The sequence below is a fragment of the Pteropus vampyrus genome, unplaced genomic scaffold (genome assembly GCF_000151845.1).
Source record: "Pteropus vampyrus isolate Shadow unplaced genomic scaffold, Pvam_2.0 Scaffold301, whole genome shotgun sequence".
Classification (NCBI taxonomy): domain Eukaryota; kingdom Metazoa; phylum Chordata; class Mammalia; order Chiroptera; family Pteropodidae; genus Pteropus; species Pteropus vampyrus.
In genome coordinates, this window is record NW_011889082.1 from 1,128,923 (window position 1) to 1,147,965 (window position 19,043).

At 38.2% G+C, this 19,043-nt stretch overlaps 1 protein-coding gene and 1 pseudogene across 3 annotated transcripts in view; one reads left to right on the forward strand and one right to left on the reverse strand.

Annotated features, from left to right (window-relative positions):
• GLIS3 (GLIS family zinc finger 3) overlaps window positions 1-19,043 on the forward strand; it is a 424,356-nt gene that overhangs the window by 72,135 nt on the left and 333,178 nt on the right. The window lies entirely within an intron of this gene.
• Window positions 14,729-14,847, reverse strand: LOC111730108 (annotated as a pseudogene).

Below are 19,043 nucleotides of genomic sequence, written 5' to 3' on the forward strand. Positions count from 1 at the left end.
ACTTTCTGTCTACATGGATTTGCTTCTTCCGAGCATTTTATACAATGGAATTATACAATATGTGGTCTTTTGTGTCTGACCTCTTTCACTAAGAAAAATGTTTTTAAGATTTATTCGTGTTGTAGGAAGTATCAGTATTTAAATTTTTTTTGTACATTTGATAATATTCCATTGCATGAATTTTATTTATCCACTTATTGCTTGGTGGACATTTGGGTTGTTTACACTTTTTGGCTATTATGAAAAATGCTGCTAAGAAATTCACATAGAGATCTTTATATTGATGTATGTTTTTGATTCTCCTGGGTAGATATCTGGGAGTGAGATTGCTGGAGAAATTTATGTTTAACTATGAAATTCTTTTTTTTTTTTAAATTAGGAAATCATTTTATTTTTTTTTACTTTATTTTTCCACCTTTATTGAAATGTAGTAGACAATTAGTTACTCATATTTACATTGTACAAGTCGATTAGTTTTTTTTCAATTATAGTTGGCATACACTAATATACCAGTTGTACAGCATAGTGATCAGAGATCCACATAACTCTCAAAGTGATCACCCCACTAAATCTAGTACTCCTCTTCCCCTTTACATATTTATTACAACATTATTAACCATCTTCCCCATGCTACCCTCTATATCTTCATGTCTATTCTGCAACTATCCATTTGTACCTCTTAATCCCTTTACCTTTTTTTTTTTGCTGTCTCCCCTCCCATCTAATAGCCCTCAAAATATTCTCTGTATCTGTGAGTTTATTTCTGCTTTTGTTGCTGTTGTTTATTTTGTTCTTTAGATTCCACATGTAAGTGAAATCATGTGATATTTGTCTTTATCTGATCCATTTCATTCAGCGTAATACCCTCTAGGTCCAGCAAGGCAATATCTTTTTCCATCTCCTTCCTTTTAGTCTCTGTGTATCTTTTAATCTGAAGTGAGTCTCTCATATGCAGCATATATAGGGGTCTCGTTTTATTATCCGTTCAGCCACTCTATCTTTGGTTGGAGCACTTAATTCTTTTCCATTTGAGGTACTTGTTTATAGGAATATAGTTATTACTATTCTTTATTTCTGTTTTTGATACATGTTCTTTCTTCTTAAAGAAGTCCCTCCAACATTTCCTGTAATACTGGCTTGATGTTGATAAATTCTTTTAGCTTATTTTTGTCTGGGAAGCTCTTTAGCTGCTGTCCTTCGATTCTAAATGATAGCTTGGCTGTATAAAGTATTCTTGGTTGTAGATTCTGGGTTTTCATCACATTGAATATTTTGTGCCAAGCCCTTCTGTCCTGCATAGTTTCTTTTGAGAAATCAGCTGCCAGTTTTATGGGTGCGACTTTGTAGGTAACTAACTGCTTTTCTCTTGCAGCTTTTAAGATTCTCTCTTTTTATTTAACCTTTGACATTTTAATTATGATGTGTCTTGGTGTGGGCCTCTTTGGGTTCATCTTTCTTGTGACTCTCTGAGCTTCCTAGAGTTGTATGTCTATTTTCTTCACCAGGTGAGGGAAGTTTCCATAATTTCTTCAAATAGCTATTCAAGTCTTGTTTTCCTTCAGGTACTCCTATGACATGGATATTTTTACATGTAATAGTGTCCCATAGACTCCTTATATTATTATAGTCTTGGCTTCTTTTTTCTTGCCATTCTCATTGAGTGTCCTTGGCTTCTCCATCCTCTATATTGGTGGTTCAATCCTCTTCTTTATCCACTCTGTTTATTCCATCTAATAGACTCTTCATCTCAGAGAATGTGTTCCTCATTTCTGACTGGTTCTCTTTTATAATTTCCATTTCCATTTTATGTTTTTATCTCTTTGTTAAAGTTCTCACTGAATTCATCGACACTTCCCCTAAGTTCATGGAGTATCTTTATAACCAATGTTTTGAACTCTGCATCTGTTAGAAAACTTGACTCCATTATTCCTGGATCTCTGTTCTGTTCTCTCATGCGGTTTCTGCTTCTTTGTATTCCCATTTTGGCTGCCTTTCTGTGTCTCTCTATATAAGGAAAGCTTCTAAATTTCCAGGTCTTATTAGTGTGTCTTTATGTAGTAGGTGTCCAGTGGCACAGTCTTGAGAGGGGTTCAGCCGCAGGTCAAGTTTGGCCCCAGCCTGTTCCCTTCCGGGGCCACCTATTAAGATTCAGGAAACAATCCACAGATGCTGTGCTTATAGTTGCCTCAAGAAACCACACCAGAAACCGAGGCCAGATGCCAACATTGTGAGTCTTGGTACTGCTCAGCAAGAAGCAGCTCAGTTATCAAGGATACACCTGGATGTGGCTTGGGTGAGGCTGCCAGTTGGGGGAGGCGGAGTTTCAGGGAATCCTCTGGGTGGAGCGACCTCTTTTATACAGTTTGGTGACGTCTCAGCTATGGCGGGGCTGCCTCTGCACACTGGGAGCGAGGAGGGCTCAACAGAGGAACAATGGATACCGCTGGCACTTCTGTCTGGGAGAAAGCCTCACCTCTGGTCCTCACTATGACAACTCAGTGTCCCCCTGTAAGTCCCTGGTGCCCCCAGTGCAACCGACCTGGCCCTGGTGCTCAGAGTGAGCAGGTCCGTTACCGTGAAAGTTGTGTCACAGACAGAGCCTTTTAAGAGGCGTCTGCAGCTGCCAGCTGCCGCTGCTGCAGCCTCTTTCCCACTCGGCCGCTTGGGATCGGGCAGCCTCGCGACTTCATCCCCTCCTACATTCTGCCATTGCCAGTTGATTAATAGTTCTCTCCCTAGTTGTGCTTCTGTTCGTCTAGATTCCGGCAATTTTCCTTACTGTTTGCTCCATGTTTTTGTCACAACTGATTTGGTTGCAAGAGGGATGAACAAAGTCTCTATCACCTACACCATTCCGACCCCTCCCACCTCAACTGTAAAGTTCTTTAAAATTTTTTTAAATTTTGGTAAAATTTTTTACTACAAAAATTTATGTCAACCGTTTTTAAATATACAGTTTAGTAGTATTAAATACATTTACGTTGTTGTGCAGCCAATATCCAGAACTCTTTTCATCTTATAAAGCTAAAACTCTGTACCCATTAAGTAACAACTTCCTTTTCTTCCTTCCCCTCAACCTCTGCAAACCACTGTTCTACTTTCTGTCTCTAAAGAATTTGACTACTCTAGGTACCCACATAAGTGGAATCATACAGTTTTTGTCTTTTGGAGGCTGACATGGTACTTAGCATAATGCCCTTCAGGTTCAACCATGTTGTACTACGTGTCAGAATTTCCTTCCTTTTTAAGGCCGAATAATATTCCATTGTATGTGTATGATGCAGTTTTTCTACCCATTCATTCGTGGATGGACACTTGAGTTGCTTCAATGTTTTGGCTATTGTGAATAATGCTGCTATGAAAATGGAGGTACAGATATCTCTTTGAGACTCTGCCTTCAATTGCTTTGTGTATATACCCAGAAATGGAATTGCTGGATTATATGGTAGTTCTGTTAATTTTTTTGAGGAACCTCTATACTATTTTCCATAGTGGCTGCATCAGGTGTCCAGTTTCCCCACATCCTCGCCAATACTTGTTATTTTCTGTTAAAAACTTTTTTAAAAATAGAGCCATCCTAATGAGTGTGATTTTTAACTTTTTAAGTAGTTGTCAAACGTTTTCCAAAGTTGCTACACAATTTTACATTCCTGACAGCAGTGTATCTGGCATGACCCTCGTTCATAAGGGCTTTCTTTAACTAAGGCTGCATACCTTTTCATTCCACCACTTGGTATTGTGAGCTGGTAGTAACGCAATGTCTCTTTTCTTACAGAACAAGGGATGAGAGGGATAGTGACAAAGCTTGGTGGGACTCTTTCTATACTGAGTGTGAATGAAACCTCCTCAGGGATATTTTGTCTTAGGAGCCTGCTAGAAAACCTACTGCTGATAGCCATTCCAATGAGAACCCATTTTGTGGGTTTTGTTAGAATGAGGCCAAATGGACTTTGAATTTACACAAAGCACATGGAATCCAAAAGAAATGTACATAAAGAACAGGACACAGATTCATATTTAGCACAGTGTGGAATAGCCTAGTGAACAAGTTTTTATTGAGAGCTTATCATGTGGCCAGGAGTGAGCTAGAATCTGGGAGGGCATAGATGCTCCGGGAATGTAGTCTTCTTAGGGAAACCAATTTAATCTGTAGGCAGCCACAGCCAAACCCTGTAAAACATGGTTTAGTTAAATGGGGAAGGGTGTAGTACAGATTACAAGTGAGGATTGTCTCTGAAAGCTGGAGGTGTCAGAGACGGCTTCCTGGATGAGGGAAGGTGAGAGTGTATGAAATTTACATTGGAAGAGGGAAATTCGGGACATTCCAGGAAATTGGGGAAATTAGGAGTCAACACTAGGGAAGGTCCGAAAGTGATATGGCCCATTACTTGCTGGTGAAACCATGAGAAGAGTGGCTTGACTAGACCTGGAAAATAGGATTGGACAAGTGAAGCTGCCTCAAGACATAGAACCTGGTGGGGGCCTGCGGGTACCCTTATTCCTTGGACTTACAGGATAAATTTTATGTTTCTTTCTATATTTTGAGACTCTATCATTTTCCAAGGAGCCATACTTATTTTTAAACTTAAGACTTAGGTTTTCTATATTGTAGTCCTAACATAAGAAAAAAAAGTCCCCAGGGCAGCTCACTAAAGTTTACTCTTAAGAAAAAAGAAAAATCCCTACTTAGCAGTCATAAATAGCTTGCTGGATATGAATTTAAGCAGACCAAATTTGAAATTCTATTCTAATTCAAAGCATGTTGCACACTCGTTTTCAGATTGGCAATTCAAATGCTTTCCCAGATAATACAGAAGGATGTTAAGATAAACTAAGGCCACTGCAAAAAAGGAAAGGCAATTGGATGCCAAACTTCACTGATAACAAGAGGCATGATAATCTGATGGTTACTTTCTGGTTGGGTTGTTCAAAGATGGAATGATTAACCGCACCACAAATCCTTTACATATTGCAAAGCTATCATAACACGTACTTTCTGATGTTTTCTCAGGAAGGTCTTTGGGGCTTCTGTTACTGGAATTAGGCTCATTTATTAAGGCTTGAGTTAACTAAGGTATTTATTGTTATGAAGAAGGCCTCTTTCATTCAGTAAATACTTATAGTGTTCATGCTATGTGCCAGACATTGTACCTGGACTGGGGATACCAAGCTGAACAAAATGTCATCCCTACATTCTGTGAACTACATACTCTATCTTTGCGCCAAGCCATAAACCAATATATTGACAGAAAAAAATAGAGATGGAGTGATGGGATATTCTATCTCCTTTATGCCTATGTAGAATTTTTGCTTGCAACTCTAGCTTATTTAGGCCAGTGGTTCTCAATTGTGGGTGATTTTGGCAATGCCTGGAGACATTTCGATTGTTAGAACTGGAATGATGCTGCTGGGTTCTGGTGGGTAGCGGTCAGGCATGCTGCTAAACATTTGTAATGAACAGGATAGCCTCTACAACAAAGAATTATTCAGCCCAAACTGTCAACTAGTACTGAGGTTAAGAAACCCTGGCAGAGAGGAACATAAAGTGATAGGAATTCTACAAAGACTCTAGCAATGAGTCTCTACAAATACTATGATTAATATTGTGGAGAAAAGTGAAATGAGAAGGATGTGTCTTATAAGAATCCAAGAGCGTGACTGGTGTTGTAAGCATAACACAGACTTGTCACTGATGAAGTTTCTTTTGGGAAAAGGAAGCCCATCTTTAGAGGGTTGATCCCAGCAAGGGCTCTGTTGCCACTTGAAGTAGAGGATTCTTTGTGTGGGGATCCTTCTATGAGTTGTAGGATGTTTAGTATCCCTGACCCACGCCATGAATGCCAGCAGCACACCCAGGCATTATGACAAAGCCAGATACACCACGTCCTTCCACATGCCCTGGGGGGAGGTAACACGAGCCATTGTTGACATCCTTCAGGAAAGAGCACGGATTTAATGTCAGGGTGTGTAGGCTCTAGGTGAACTCAGTGATTCCCATTGAAAGTTTTTTTTTTACCTCTTTGAGCTGAGTGTCTTCATCTATAAAATGAGGGGATGAGGTTAAATCAAGGGTATTCAGATAGAACATGGGCATCCATATTAGTGTAGGGAAAATATCTTAGAACTTCTATAATTTTGTCAATTTTTTACATTATCTTCTAAAATGGCACTTTTGTGTATGTTTTATAATGTACCTGGCATGGAGAGTAGCATGGGTACATAATTTACATAAAAATTAATGTGCATTTATGAAAGGCATGCTCAGTAGTGTTTTACTTGGATGGGCATACAATCAGAGAAGTTCTTTACCCAGACCTCTTCCACTCTGACAGCTTAGGTCATGGAAAGGAGTGCCACAGAAGCTGGAGGCTTTCTAGCCATGGATTCGCCCTCTGCTGAAGGGAACACAAGGCGATGGACATCAGTGTCACCAAGAAGCAGCCACCATAGAGCTCCATCTCCTGGCGTGTGGAGATTGGCACGGGGCTTTGGGCATTAAAAAAAAAGACACGTTCCCTTGTGACATAGTGACATAGAGTTGGAATTTTTAAAAGCTGGCAAGCCACTGGGGTTTTTCAAATTATTCTCTACATGAGTGTGGAAAATACTGTTCCCTGACAGAAAATTTGATTCACACTTTACAAAGAGCACGGGGACATGGTTGAATTGCATAATCACCACTCACAAAAGGGCCCTGAGTAGGAACAGTCTCTTCCAATCCTGCCCACTTCAGCAGGAGCAGAATAGCACACTTGTTTTCAGACACTCACGCTACACCATGTTGAGCAACTCAGTAGACTTTATATTCTTAAGGCCACTTTTTGGAAGCTGCTCAGAGGCATGGTTCTTGCTCAGTCCTCTTTCCATTGACGTCACATCGAGCTGCAGGGAGACGTGTGTATTGAAGACCAGAACTTGTCTACAGCCATTGCATTCTTAAGATTTAAAATAGAAATTGTCTTCATCTCCCCATTCCCAAGTCCCTTCATTATCAACTCTTCTTTTGTCATTTAACTTGGGGGAATGTGTGCTGGTAGTCATATAAAGAAGCCATATTTTAGAAATTAGCTACTTTCATAGATTACTTATGTGTGGCAAGAATCTGCTTTGACAAATAAAAGCTTTTTTCCCTGGGGACTGAGCTAAAATAAAAACTGCAGGCCTGGTTAGGCCTGTACTTGGCAGGCAAGGAAGTTAATGCAATGTTAGTAGAATAGAAGTAACTTTGCTATTGGTGAACAGAATGGTTATTGAGTCGCACATACTAACTGCGCTGTTTTAAGCACCCTCTCATTGCCCCCAGCTTTGCTCAAGGGACATATAGTGTTTCTGTGGCAGTTAAGGTAGAAGTACTTTACTTTAGCCAGATAAAGCAAAGTTAGAATCACAGAATCACTGACCTTAAAGTGATCTTAAGAAATCATTCCATTTGCTTCCTTGTCTCCGACCCTGCTCAGAGGCAGTATAGTACAGTGGTTAAAAGCAGTTAAAGTGGTTAAAATGGGCCCTGGACCAGTGTGCCCACTCTGAATGCCCCTCTGCCACTTGTTAACTCTGTGGCTTTGTTTATTCCCTCTGTACTCCTGTTTTCCTGATTTGCAATGTAGCGCAATGAGAAAAATAACGCTTCTGTCGTAGCATTACTGTGATGATTAAAAGATGATTAATCTTTGTAAAGGTCTTACTGTGTGTAAGGCACATAGTAATATGATAGTTGTCATTAGCTATTATTTTTAACGTTATACAGGAATAATCATTAATCCTCCCAGATTGTAACCTGTGTCCAAATTACGTTGTAAGCATCGTTTTGAGGTAAAAGCATAATGGGAAAAATGCACATTTTAATCCTGCAAATGTTTCTTTTACATTCTGGGAGTTTAGGTAAAGCTAGCAGGGGCCCCTTTTCATCTCATCGTGCAGAGGACATGAGCAGGCTGGGCAACTGCTGCATGTGGCTGCTCTGCATGAGGAGGGAATTTGAATTTATATCATAAAATTAAAATGGGTTACAGAAAGAGATTATGGATTTTTCTACATGATTGTTATGAATTGGGAAGTGTGATTTGGAGGTAGGGAATGAATGTGATGACTTTTTAGGTGCCTTCTGGTCTAAGATTCTATAATTTTCAAAAGGCAAGTTGTCTTCACAGGCTTCTGGACCCTCTGGATCCACAAAAAATGTATTTGGTTTCTACAAATGTCAATGTCCAAATAAGGGTGTTAAACAGTTGTTTGTCAGTATCAAGGATTGAGTCTCTCCCCATTTCCTCCCAGTGCAATATGCCAAGTATCTACATTAAAATGTGAAAACTATGTTAATCCCTCAATTGTACCCAGATTTGACAGGTCACATTTCAATAGATGGTTAAATAGTTCAGCTTTAGCGTAAATTGACCCACAGTTCATATCTATCAGAGACTTTCATTCAGGCAGTTACCACAAGTCTTCATTTTCCACACATATATCATTTCATTTATGGATAGTTTAAACTCTTCATTAGACCTGATAATTTGAGATGTGAGACTCATAATTCTTCCAGCCCAGCATAATGCTATGGGAGAGATTATGCAATATTTTCTTATTTCATTGACCTCAAAGGTCAGGGAGTATGGTGATTTCTTTAAATATCCATTGCATTTGTACTGTTTGGGATTTTCCTAAGCAGTTCATAAAGCTATGCCTGCATTTTTATTTGTAGGCATTCTGAGTTTTACATGATCTTAACTTTCTGTTGGAAAGAGTAACTTTTATTTGTAGAAAATAAACCTCTTTCAAGGTTAGTTTAGGGGATGCTGGCTAGTCTTTATGCACTGAAATTTGGTGAATGAGATCTTGTTTAAGCCAGTCTTTTTGTAAAATTTTGGAAGACCCTTATTATAGCTTCCTGAGCTTGCTTCTTTCTGGAATAAAGACTTTGATCTTTAAAAAAATGTCTTCAGTAAAAGCATAGGAAATAAAACTAATTTGCGAATCATATTGAAAACTTTTAAGGTCTCCTTTTCAGACAGTTGTTATAGATTTCTTTAGGTTTAGTGACCAGAAAGCATATAGTCTTTCCCTCCATAATTTGAAAGTGGAAGGATCTTGTACTAGTTATTCACTTTACTTTCTATACCTCCAGCTCTCCTGTCTTCTAGATCCTTACCGTCAGTTTACAAATTAAATTCAAGTATCTTGCATCTTGAAATAAACAGGCAAGCAAACAAACAGTGAACAACAGCAATAACAACAAAACAAACTAAAAACAGTCTTATTTTAATCATAATTGATCTTTTGTGTGCTGCCTAAATTTCTTTCATTTATTCAAATATCTTTAAGGAGAAATCATCTGCATTTAATGTGTCTATCAATCAATTGAAACTGCTTTCCTTCAGGTCACTAGTGATATCTTGTATCAGCTGGGAGTCTTTGTCTTGTCTTGTTGAATTAACTCCAACTGGCTTAAACATACTAGAGAATTCTTGGCTGAAAAGCCTAATGCGAATGCTGGCCTTAGGTGAGGCTTAATCCAGTGTCTGAAATGGTTCACCAAGGACCTGGATTCTCTCCATGTGCTTGCTTTGCCTTCCATGTTTTGGCTTCATCCTTAGGCTCCTCAGGGCCACTTACTCGCCTTTCCACTCCCTAGCTCTAGAGTTCCCCCTGTTACAGCAATATGTCTGTAAGCTGTTCCAAATATCACATTCTCACATTAAACTCTCTAAGAAAGAGAGAAAATGTCTTTTTCTCAGAAGCCCCAGCAAATATCTCCTTTTATCCCATTGTCTCTGCTTGGGTTCCTGCCCATTCCTGAACCAATCAGTCACTCTGGCCTGGGGTTTTGAATATGGAGATTGATTGAAGCCAGTCGTGGTCCATCTTTGGAGCTATGGGTGGAAAAAGTAAATCCAGATCACATGATTAAGAGTGGGAAAAGAGTGGTTCCCAAGGCAAAGTCAGAGTGCTATTAACAAAAAGAAGAGGCTCTTGGGCAGCAACCATGGTTGCTATTTTTGAAACAGTTAGAACTTATTTTGTCTTGAAACTCAACTCTCTTGGTATCAACTCCTTTCTATCATGGTAACTCTAACTCTTCTGGTTCTCTGCATATTTCTCAAGCCATCTTCCTTCAATTTCCTTTCTGGCTCCTCTTACTCTGCTTGTCAGTTAACATTGATTTCCTCAGGATGCAATCCTTTGTTTTTGTTCCTTTTGCTTTCTTTGGTTACTTTTATCTTCTGTGTCTTCTCAGCTTCAGCTCCCAGGTTAATGCAAGGAGTCTCCTATCCTTAGACTTAATGATTTCCTAAAAATGTGTCAGATGATTACATGTACAAAAGTCAAATATATTCTAGAAGGCATTGGGCTGTGTGTATGAAAAGATGGTTATAAAGCCCCTAATTATACCTCTCCTTTTAGACGTTATTTTCAACTAGAAGATATTTCCAAAAATGTGTAGCTATTTTCTTTAATTTAGTAATTTTCTTTCATAATGGATCATGCTTTCAGCAGCTTAAATCCAGTGACTATCTGGACACACAATAATTTCTGACTTTCATGATACTTACATTTCTTTTCATTAATGTCAGCAATTTAATTTTCTTTTTCTTTTTACTTCTTTTCTTTTGGTTAAAAAAAACAGTAAGCCCCAAATATAATATACCCCAGTGGCCAAATAATTACACAGACTTTGTTAGGTGAAGATGTTGCTGCTACATCCAGAACCAAACATCTGTCTGGTAAACACTGTCGTCGTGTGATTGTTCAAAATATTTATTCATCTGCTGTGGAAACAAAGTACATATTTGGCATATGAAAAGTGATTTATGTATTGTAGTGTACAGAGGTGAAATGAATGAGGGCTAATTGCAGCCTGAATTTCCAGCCCATGTATATCCATTTGCCTCTAAGACATCTCCACAAAAATGTCTTAAAGGGCACCTCATTCTTCTAGCATCCCTCCTGTATCCTCTAGTTCTGGCAGAGACACCACCACCCTCTTTATTTGATAAAAACAGAAACCTGAAATTATACCTTATGAGTTTTGATCTCATCCAAACACTTTGCTTATTTAATACCCTATATCATGAAAATGCCCTGTTCTCTCCATCCCTATCAACATTTACTCTAGTACAACCCATGTCATTTTTCAGCTGGTTTATTCAATCATAGAAGCCATTTCACGGTTCTTCCTTTTTTAATCCATTTTCTGTACTAGAGGTCAGCAAATTGTAAAGGGCCAAATAGTAAATACGATAGGCTTTGCAGACCGTATGGTCTCTATTGCGACTGCTCAACATTGCCTTTGCAGTAGCAGTCATTGACACTATATAAATGGATGGATGTGTCTGTGTTCCTATAAAACTTTATGAACACTGAAATTTGAACTTCATTGTGTTACAAAATATTACTCTTCTCTTGATATTTTTAAAAGCCATTTTAAAAATGTAAAAACTACTCTTAGCTCACAGGCTATCCAAAGTCCTGCAGGCTGCAATTTGCTGAACCAAGTTCTACATGTTACCAAAATGAGCTAACCAAAATATAAAACTGAACATTTCATTTGCATGCTTAAACCTATAATCAAAGTTTTGTCAACAGGGGCTGAAAGAATAAGGTGTATCTTCCTTGATGGATCATATCATTGATATATTGTGGAGTCGAATTTGTAAAAAAATTAGAAAATAACTGAAGTGTCACCTTTTAAATTTTAATAGAATATTATAAGCCCATGATTCATTTCAATAAACTTTAAGTGGTATTTCCTGGCATTTTGTAATTTTATAAATAAAACAAAACTGAATGCAGGTAAAGGCTTAAGTGTGGGTAAAGAGGATAGATGCAGATATTCCAAAAACTTCTATGGAAAACTGAACGTTTTCAAGAGCATCAGTTCTTTACTCTTTTCATTGTCACTTTAAAACTTATGATTTTCTTTGATATGATAAATGTTTGCCACTAGAACATCTTTTGAGCTTATCTGAAAAGATTATGTCCATTTTTGACGCAAAAGTAGATGATATATAGATATACACTTCAGAGGAAAAAACATATCTTAACCGTTTGTTTTTAACTTCATTTGGCAAAATTCACTTTATTTTATCTTGGCATTTCCTCTTGATTTAGAATTACTATTTCTCCTTCCCGCCCCCCCCCCCCCCCCCCCCCCCGCCGTCCTCATTTTCCCCCCCTGGTGATCTTCACCGCCTGGTGGTTATACCCTGTATAAGGCCCATTCTGTGTTGAATTGAGACCAACAGATTAGTGTGGCTGATGTGTGACTTTTGAAGATAGGTCATAAAGAAAAAAGAAGCTTCTGTCTTGGTCTTTTGAATCACTCACTTTGGGGGAAGTCACCATGTTGTGAGACCCTCAGACAACCCTGTGGAAAAGTTCATGTGGAGAACTATGACCTCTTGCTAACAGCCATTGCCAACTTGCCAGCCATGTGAATGAGTCACCTTTAGAAGCACATCTGAGTTTTCCAATGAGTATAGGCCCAGTGACATTTGACTGCAGCCTCATGAGAAATCCTGAGCTGAAACTGCCTAGCCAGGTTGCTCCCAAATTCCTAACCCGCAGAAACTGTGAAAGATAATGAATGTTTATCATTGCTTTAAGCCATTAAGTTTTGGAGTAATTAGTTATGCAGCAATAATAACTAATCCAATATGCTGTCTCATTTTTTAATTTCTTCATTGGGGAACAGTGATTCGTGGAGAACTTGCCCATATAGAAGAGAAAGATGAAGAATGAACTCTCATAGATTGTGAACATTCTCCAAGATGTTGGTGATGCCTCAAAATCTCTATGCCTTCTCATCACCTGCTCCAGATTTTAATCCACTTTTCAATTCATATCTCTTCTTTGTCCTATCTGATGATAAAATATCCCCAGTAGTGTGAAGGAGGTTCAAGTTTTCTATATTCAGCCCCATAATTTATCACCGCAAATGGTCAAAATTGGGGGGTGGGAATGAAGTGTCCCTAAAAGCCAGACAGGTGTGTTAAATGTGTTGAAGAAAATGTAAACTATAATACGATAAAGTGCTGAGGTCTGTGGCTAAACTGAAGAATACATGCCGCATCTCAAGGGAATCACATTCTAAAAATAAAAAATATAAATAAATAGCACTTTTTGCCCAACTTAAACTCTTTATCTACAGAATTCAATCAGATCGCACCAATTTTGATAACTGATCAAAATGAACAACCATGTTAACATATCGCAAAGGACAAAAGAGTTTTTACTGAAACCTTTTTCTTTTCTGTCTTCCCATTGGCATGTAATAGCTCATAATAAATGCACTTAAAACAAGTTTAGCTTTTAGAAGATGTAAAAGTATCCATTCTTTACATACGTCTTCAGAGAAACTTGTTTTATCAGTTATCTATTGCTGCATAACAGACCACTCCAAAATTTGGTTGCTTAAAGCAATATATGTTTATTACTTCTCACATTCTGTGGTTTGTCTCAATGATTCTTCTAGTCTGGAATGGCTCAGCTGGGGCTGGATCACCTAGGATGCCTCACTTACATATCTGGACCCTTAGCTGGGACAATTGGGACCGAATCCCTCTCCATGTGTCCTCTTGACCTCAAGGATGCTAGTCAGACTTCTTCACGTGGTGATCACAGGATTCCTAACAGCAATAAACCCCAGTGATCATCTGCTTTTCAAGCCTCTGTTTGTATCACATTTGTGTCTCATTGGCTAAAGCAAGTCGCATGATTAAGCACATGGTCCACCTCTTGGTGGAAGGAATGGCAGAGTTACCAGCACATGCCTGAAAACTATATGGTACTTTTCATTTATATAGGGAAAGAAGGCTCTGTTTGGTGGGAAATTTTCCAAGTATAGGAAGGAGATTCAGATGGTGGTCAGGCAAAAAGGATAAATGTTTACTTTTACCACAGTGCCTTCTGGCACAGCATGTCAACAGCAGCCTAGATGCCATGGAGCACAGTCATGCTGGAGTAGCTGGCTGTTGCCAGAGTTCAAAGAGACTTGGAGGAGCAGACAGAGTAGTGAAGTGGCTAAAGGAGGCTTGAGGTGGTGCCTGTGGACCTCATGGACCATAGAGGACCAGAGGAAAAAAGAGTGTCTGCATAGAGTGAGTGCTGTCCATGGTCAGCCTCATCGTCCAGGAGACAGATGGGGCCTGACCAACACCCACAGATTCTTAAGGAAGCTTCTCTGAATGATGTCTGTGGAGAGGAGCTAAGCTTATAGCCCTTCTCAATATCATCAGCAAAAGCATTCCCAGGATGGCTGACTGCCAGGCATCTGCTCATCTTTTAGCAGGACTGACATCCACCTGTGCTTGGAGACTTTGCTCAGCTCATCTTATGCACATGGGGTGGATACCTTACTTCAACATCCAAGGGCACTTGTAAGTCCCCTTATTCCCTACCTCCAAAATAGAATGACATTCCTAACAGCCATGGAAATGATGGCAGTCATAGTGTGGAAGAGATGCCACCCACCCAGCACCTGTACTTGCATAAAACTGAACAAAACCAGTTTGAGATTTCATTTACTGGCTGTTTGCCTCCTCCTACCCCACCACCCCAAGGCCTTGCATATAAGATAGGAGGAGTTTATGGCCTTTTTTAATTTTTAATTTTTATCTATCTATCTATCTATCATCTATTTATTTATTTTTTAGGCGAGGCAATACTTGGTTGACCTCACAGATTGCAAGGACCTAGTCAGCTTACAATCTCTTTTATTTTATTTTATTTTTTATGCCTACAGCACCTGGTCTTCCTAGTTGGTCTCCCATCCAAGTACTAACCAGGCTCGACCCTGCTTAGCTTTCAAGATCAGATGGGATTGGGCTTGTGTAGGGTGGCATGGCTGTAGACTTGGCCTTTTAAAAAATAATCTACTAACTTGCTTTAGGGAAGGGAGAGTAGGAAAAATTTACATAAGTAGGGTCTTTTCTCTGATGGGACAAGAAGGACAGAATCCTCTGATTAAAATTAGAAAGAGAGGATTTCAGAGGAAAAAAGATTTTTAATGTTAGACTTCACATTTGTTGAGTGCCAGTTATGTGCAATACTGGGCAGTATGTTACAGAGAGTATTTCATTTGATCCCAAAATAACCCTAAAAATTTATGTGAGGGTTTTCACATTGTTGATGAGGAAACTGAAGCCAAGAACAGCTAAATACCCTGAGCATGCCCACTGAGCTAGGAATAGGATGAATCTTGTGTTCTTTCACTGTGTCATACTGCTTTCCGTGACTCTATGGGTGAGCAGTGGGGAGGCATCTGGGTTGGGTGAGGTTATCGTTAAGACTAAAGTAACTTTGATGATCATGCTGGTATGAGGCATCATACTCTTTGCCTCTAGTTCTCTCCTGGCCCCCAGGACCCTCGTCCTGTTCCCTGTCCCATGATCTTTGTCTTTGTTCCTCACTGACTCTCCCCAGCCCAACCTTGACATGGTAACCATTGATTGCTTGAAGTTGGAGGAATCTCTAAATCAGATATCTGTCAAGTGGCAAAAATAATGTTGTTGCAGGTCTAAGAAGATGACATGGGCTCATAGAGAAATGTCAAGTTCGAATTTCAAACCTACTTTCTCATAGAAATGCGATTACATGGGTAGGTATTTCTGTTGCTAGAAATTAATTTTAAATGATGCTTTTTAAAATGGCCTATATTTCTTCTCTTTCATTGGGAGGTTGTATCCTGGGTTAAAAACTAGAGAGATTTAATAAATAGGGTTTCCAAATAATTTATCATCCAAACCGAAAACTTCTGAGTATGGAAGGGGGAGCTATTCATAACATCCTAGAACTATCCCAGATAAACAAGGATAGCTACCCTACCTAAGGGAATTCTAGGAGAAAACACTTTTGAAAGCTGAAACTACTCACATATATTTTATAATTTGATGACAAGTTGTTTTGGTAGTATCTTAATAATTTTGAAGAAAATACATACATGTCTCTGGGGCAAATTTTTAAACAGTGAAAGGAAAAGTAACTTATTAATAGCCTTGGTGCTTTCAAATTGCCAGTAAGTTTCTCTGGTCTGGTTCGCACATTTGGATCTTGTCTTTCATACTGAACATTTGCACACTATCCAAATATAAACATCTTTAATGAAGCAGTAAGATACTGAGGCGAAACAATGTCCAAGGTGTGAATTATTGCACCATCCATAACTCATGCTGAAGTGTGACTTTTGTGATTGCAAAATGGCTGTTTGCCAAGTTGTATAACAAAACTCCTGGTAATTACAGCCCTAAATAATTTATATTATCTTTAAATATCTATTTTTAAGTTGCTAGAAACTGTAATACAAAAACCCAAGTAGTAATACCTCATTTTCAAATTCTTAAGTTTATTTAAATAAGTAGTGTTTATACTAGATACTTTCAAAGTTGTTTGTTTCTTTTCTTAGTGATTTTTAAAGAAATATTAATGGATAATAGGTGGGGGTTAGATAAGTGAAAGATGTCTTTAGTGAAAGACTTGTGATAAATTGCTATACTTCAGAAACAATTCTATACATGAGAAAATGGTATATCAGATCTTCTGAATTTCTTTGGAAAATTTGGATTTATATTATTCCATTTTTATCATAATTAAACTGTGGTTCCCTTGACATAAATTATATGCATTTACAAATTTGGAAGACCTAAGATATATATATGTTGGACAAAACATGCAAAATTCAACAATACTCAGTAGCTGTTTGTTTTCAGCGATCTAGGCACTTAGATGCTCCTAGCTCCAGATTTTTCTGTGGTTCTCCCTTCTGCTCCCCAACTCTTCCTTATCCTGTTTCTTTGCATTAAGATTCTGATCTCTATTCAACCTGAAGGCTGTTAATAAGTGATCATGGTCCACATGATCTACAATGCTGCCTTTTTTTTTTCTTTGTAGAGTAGCTTTTAGAAAAGTACTTAGAAGAACGAGTAGATATCTCAGTCACTGTGGCAAAGTTAGTTGTGGGGACAGGAATATGGGAGGCAAGGGATGTCTTTTTCAGCACCTCTTCTTATGTAAATATCTAGTCCACCTACCCATACTTCATTATACAACTGGCTGAAGTCATTCTAGTTCACTTGGAAATAAGAACACATCTGTAATTACAAGAAACAGTTTCATGAAAAGATGTACTGAAACATGGAGCTTTTGAGAAAGTGCTTAATAATTGCTACTTTGTTTCATAAATCACTATATTTCCCTGAAGGTAGTGATAATCAATGTGCTTCGACTCTCAGCTTTAGCTGGAAGAATTGAGGAAGAAATATTTCACATTTATTTGTCTCATCCAGTACCCAAACTTATTCAATATTGCCTTTTTTCTTTGCACCAAATGCACTTTCGGAGAGGAAATAAAACTCTTTCAGAATCACTAGGAATATTTCCTATATGAAACCTTCTTACTATGAGTCCGGGATGCCGGCTTTCTGAACTTTCCTATCTTAAGTGTGTTTTTTAAAGCTTCTTTTTCCTTTCCTAGGAAAAGTTTGTTTCATAGAATCTGAAAGAGATCTTCGAAATCAACAAGCTTAGTGGTTTTATTTTATTCTTCAGAACCCTAAGGTGCCTCAGAAGCTATGGGGGGTGGGGTGGGTCAGGCGCATAAGAAGGTAAGATGCCATGCTTTAGCCTCAGTACCTTTACTTTTATCTGTTTTATACAGTGGGCTCTGTATAAGATTCTCTTGACCATATTAACCAAATGTTTGAAAGCTTTTGATCTATTTGAAGTGATTAGTCCTAAGTGTTCCAACTAGTTAATGACAAGGTCTAGGTCTAGATTTTGTGGACTTTCTGCCTTGTTATATTATTGCTATACCTTATGAAAAGGGAACCAAGTCCCTAAGCTGCTGAGCAATAGACAATCATGAAGAGACCACTTATAAAGAGGAAATGAGCCTTTTTAGAAAATACCCAACCTCACTTAATTCAGGAGTATATAAATTAAAGCAATGGTGATTCATGTGTGTGTGTGTGTGTGTGTGTGTGTGTGTGTATGTATTTTGCTTTTGCCTATCAAATTGGCAAAGATAATAATACTCAGTGGATAAGCAGAACATGGTGAGATTGGAGTTCTCAACGTGTGTTTTAGGGGTGTAAATTTTGGGGACCATATTTGTACAGAGAGCTTGAAAAATATTTACGATTTATTCACCCTATCAGCCAGTAAACTCTGGTGCAGTCTAGCACATATTCACAAGCTACTGACTAGTCTGTGAGTGTAGACTGAGTTGGGGATACCCATGCTATGCAGAGATTAAATGTGTTGACTGTCATTTCTCTACATAGCCCAATAACTCCACTTCTAGAAATTGATCCTAAGAAAATAATTTGAAATATTCTAAAAGAAATATTCATAGAAATGTTCTTTGCAGTATTTTTAACAGTGAAAAATTACCTTGACCCTAAATTCACAAAAGCAAAAAAATGCTTAAACAAACTTAATGACTATATGGTGAAATAGTAAAATCAAGTTTACAAATGTTATTTATTTATTTATTTTTATTTTTAACCTTTTAAAAAAATTTAATTGTTTATTGGGCTAACATTGGTTAATACAATTTATATATAATTTTCAGGTGTACATAATTTGACATCTGTATATTCTATTGTATGTTTACCACCAAAAGTCCAGTTTCCTTCAGCTACTATATATTTGATCCCCTTTACCCACTTCACCCTCCTTCAAACCCTATATTTGACCCCCTTTACAACGTCTACCTCCCCACTCCTTCCCCACTCCACTAGTAACCACCAATCTATAGTCCTCTGGTAACCACTAGCCTATAGTCCATGTCCATGAATCTTTGTTTGTTTGTCCTACTCATTTGTTGCTTTTAGGTTTATATCCCACATATAAGTGATAATATGTGATTTTTTAACTTTATCTGTCTGGCTTATTTCACTTAGCATGATTATCTTAAGATCCATCCATGTTGTCACAAATGGCAATATTTCATCTCTTCTTATGGCTGAGTAATATTCCATTATATATATGTACTACCGCTTCTTTAGCCAGTCATCTATCGTAGGATACTTCGGTTGCTTCCAAGTCCTGGC